This window comes from Bombina bombina, chromosome 2, assembly GCF_027579735.1.
Source record: "Bombina bombina isolate aBomBom1 chromosome 2, aBomBom1.pri, whole genome shotgun sequence".
Classification (NCBI taxonomy): Eukaryota; Metazoa; Chordata; class Amphibia; order Anura; family Bombinatoridae; genus Bombina; species Bombina bombina.
This window is the reverse complement of record NC_069500.1, coordinates 1,113,804,853-1,113,809,260: the sequence shown is the minus strand read 5'-3', so window position 1 is coordinate 1,113,809,260 and position 4,408 is coordinate 1,113,804,853. Positions and strand designations below refer to the sequence as shown.

The 4,408-nt window shown below is 30.2% G+C and overlaps 1 long non-coding RNA gene across 1 annotated transcript; it reads right to left on the bottom strand.

Annotated features, from left to right (window-relative positions):
* Positions 1–3,156: 3,156 nt before the first annotated feature.
* On the bottom strand, positions 3,157–3,933 carry LOC128648178 (uncharacterized). The gene is made up of 3 exons (XR_008400526.1): positions 3,667–3,933; positions 3,524–3,580; positions 3,157–3,216 (listed from the first exon to the last, which is right to left on the bottom strand). It is a non-coding gene; the product is annotated as an uncharacterized LOC128648178 (long non-coding RNA).
* Between the last annotated feature and the right edge of the window lie 475 nt (positions 3,934–4,408).

Genomic DNA, 4,408 nt, shown 5'->3' with positions numbered 1-4,408 from the left:
GTCGCAGAGAACTATTTTAAGGATTGATTTCATCAAAAGATTGTAATCACAGGACTTCTATTTTTTGGTCTTTTGAATAAAAAACTAAATTTTCACTTTCTGAATAAAATCTTTTTTTTTTTCATCATATACTTGTGTGATTTTGTATTTGTTTTTATTTTTATAAGTTAACAAATTATAATAAACGGTCACATTGGATATTGTTTTTTAATAAAACTTTAATTTTTATTTAAAACCAACATATTGTACAATAACTATATAAACCAAATAATCATAAAGATCTATAATTATATGACTGTCCTACATAACAAAAAAAAACTACACTACACTATTGATAACTCTATTACACAATAAAATATATACATCAAACTTCATTTACATTTATCATTACTTGAGAATGGCAATAAATAATACAACTTTTTTATAATTGTATCCAAAGAATTCTCACAATTTAGCAAATATACAATAATGTTGCATAGAGACAGTGAATAACGCGATATTGAGAACATTTTGGGATTTGACACACCCATCTAGAAATTTGCTATGGGACCAGGGAGGATGAAGAGAATTGCACCTTTCACATCTGGGGAAATGATAATTCTAGTGTATGTAATGGATAGATATTTTCCCAAACACTTAGGGGGTGTCCGGGGGGTCATTCAAGATGAAAGGGACAAAACTATCTATGAAATGATACGCAGAATGTATCGTGTATCAAAAATTAAAAGGACCAGGCGTCAATGTTTGAGACGATACAGTGATGTTAAACGTCGAGAACCACTATATTACCAATCTATTAGGAGCCTTTTAAGGACATGTAAGTTTATAAAATTGTTATTCTTTTAAATGATAAATTCTATGCAAAGTTCATCATCAATATGAGAACTGAAATTATAAGTAGGTTTCAGTGTACCATATTGATCACTTTCATGTCCATAATGTTTCTTAATGGTATATTATTTTTTTTATTCTTTTAAATTATAAATTCTATGCAAAGTCCATCCTCAATATGAGATCTGAAATTATAATTAGGTTTCAGTGTACCTTAGTGATCACTTTGATGTCCATACTGTTTCTTACTGCTATATAATTTTGTTATTCTTTTACATTATAAATTCTATGCAAAGTTCATCATCAATATGAGAACTGAAAGAATAAATAGGTGTACCATATCACTTTCATGTCCATTTTAATTTAAAACAAATGGAAACACTATAAACATTCTAACACACGAAAATTGAAAACTTTATTAAATAACACATTTTAAAACTAAGAAACTTTAAACAAACATATGTACAGATTTTCTATTTCAGATAAGAAGAAAGAAAATATTTGTGGTGCTCCTCCTCCACGTTATGTAAGGCCTATTCTAAATTTGACACCTAGAAGTGAGGCTAGATCCCCACCCTTGCCACTGTCTTTGCTTGACAGACAATTGTCCCCACATAAAGGAGGTGTCAGGCGCCTAACTGTCGTTCATACACCTCAAGGTACAATAGAACCATGGTTTACATATCTATAGTTATACAACTGTTAAATTTAATCATGATTAGCTTGTTGTGTTATTTACAGAAACCAATAAAAGTTTGCAGAAAAAGAAGAAAACAAGGTTCACAAGAATAATACAAATATCTTCTACAGAAGGTATTTTTCTTATATTTTGTACCATTACCATTTTTCTACTTACAATTTTTTATATAGAATTCTTTATTAATCTTTCATAGATAGTGACAATGAAGCAAATAATGCTCCTGAAAGGATGTCATTAACTTCACCCTCAATTCAACTAGGTAATTGTTTATAATTTTTTTGATTTACTATATTATAGCTTATAGTCAAATCAATACCAAAATACATACCTCCATTTCTAAATATATATTCCAGATGCAAGTAGTGAGAAAAACTCAACCAATATTTCTGATATTGATAACGACTGGGACATATCTATGGTTTCTAAATCTACACAGACAAGTAGATCTATGGATAATACCGCCTCTAACCAAAATGGTAATACAATTTTGTTACCTACTTATAAATAATCTGTTTTTATTTTAAACATGTTCTCATAATCCTTAATTTTTTTTTCTAATTTTTGTCCCTTCTCTAGATTCCAGTGTACCAGTTGTATCACAAGTTCAATCCTCTGTCTGTGAAGATATTAAACAAATAATGGATACTATAATGAATTTAAATACACAGGTTCAGAATCTCTACAATACTTATGTAGTGGAAAACAGATAATCAATGATTGCATTTTAAATAAAAAAAAGTTTTTTTGTTTTTTTTGGGGGTTTTTTTTGAGGCCACCAAAATTGTCATTTTTTGGTATGTTAAAAAGTTTATTCAAAACCCCAAAAAATACTGTATTGGCCGTGAGCACTACTTTCTATAATGCCATTTTGATTCAATTTTGTTAATATTTTGGATGTAATAAAAATTATAATTGTTTTACTTACATTTGTCTGTGTGTACAATACATTTTAAACCTGATTTTAAATAAATTTAAAAAATAAACAAGAAAATTAAATACAAACAGGATAAACTTTAATAAAACTATGAAAAATAACAATATATTCTTTGTCAACAACAAAACAATAGTAATAACTTTAAAATTGTCCATAACAATGCACTAATTAAACCGTGGTCTTTTTGGATCTGGCGACTCTTGGCTCTGATGTCTATCTCTAATCAATTCTAACAAAGTTTGCATAGTATTTTGAGCCATTCGCATGTTGTCTTCAGCTATTGTCAAGGCCCTGTTTATATGTAGGTTCCTTTCCCTGTCCATTTCTCTTTGCCAGTTAAAGATTTCACGGTCCAGTTCCAACCGTTGCTGGTTATAAGTGTCAAATCTTTCTAAATGTCCAGACAAAATTTCCTGGACCTGTCTACTGTCTGCTCTATATCCTCTGGCAAGATTTAACATTTCGTTAAGACCTGCATCTTCCAAAGGTGCCTGCTCTTGGACAATAGCTTGTGGTTGTTCCAATAGTTCAATTCCCTGTGCTTGAACTCCATGAACATGTGGTGAATTAGTATTTTCCTCATCACTACGGGGGTTTATAACAGGCTCATGTATGTCCAAATCCTGATCTTGTGCCATCTGTGTTAGGTCAGGAGTCAGGCTTCCACTTTCTGGCAATCTACCCTCTGGTGCTGGAACTGGAACAAGATTCAGAATCACCTCTCTTGATGAATCGTCCTCCTCGGCGATATCTAAAAAAAAAATAAAAAAAAATTAGCATTAATTTCCAAAAAAAAAGATGCAGATCGAAATTTATTCAAACATTAATGGTTAGAGGGGTTACTATACAAGAGAAATTTATAGTGTCATGTTATACTTTCATGTTGGAATCTTACAATAAGATTAAATACCTTCCTTACTACAACTGTTTTCATATAAAATACATCAATCTCACAGTATTACAGTTTGAATAACTATCAAAGTTTAAATGGTTCAATTTAGTTTCTAACATAATTATTTGTCTTCTCATCCGATATTTACTTTAAAAAAGTAACTTACCATCAAAAAGTGGTGCTGATTCGGTCACCATGGCTCTGAAGAGACGTCCAACATCGGCTGTAAAAATTAAAATTAAACATTAATATCTAATTTATAAACAAAAATTTAGAAGGTGTATATATAAGTGGTTTAAAGATACATACCAGAGCTTCTTCCAACAGCTGTATCTGGTGTACTGCTCCTTACATCTGGAATAGTATCTGCAGACGATAGGCTGTGGCTGGTATTTGTAGTTGACCGTAAATATTGCCCATGTTGTTGTTGTCTTACGTTCTGAGGCTGAGAAGTTGAAGGACGTGGTCTCTCTGATGAAGAGGTAGATGGGGTATGGACAGATGCAGAGGTTGACGCTCTAACTGAACCACCTAGGAGTTAGTAAATACAAATTTAAATTAATACAATCAATAAAATTAAAAGTTTATGTGCAATTTATGAAATGCTAATTAATAGTTAAATGTACTCCCATTATAACATTTTCTAACTATGATTTGTATCTTGCTTTAATATACACAAATTAAAAGGTCTCTAAAAACATCTTTCTCAAATGTTTCCAATAGAGAATACAATAAAAAAGAAATTACAATTAACTACTATTATCTAATTTGCTTCATTCGTTAGTTCTCCTTTGTTGAAGAAATAACAGCTAGCGAGTATTTCTAATATCAATATATGTTATTCAACAAAGAATATATAGAAAATAAAGCAATTTAGATAATGAAAAAACAAAATTAAAGGTGGGTTAAAATTGCATGCCCTTTCAAAATCAAACATTTGGGTTTCATTTTACTGTGCCATGTAGGCCTTATTTTTTTAAAATACATTAAGCAATATGAAAAAAAATTGAGCATATTAGATAATTTAAAATGTTTTTCATGCTCCATCATG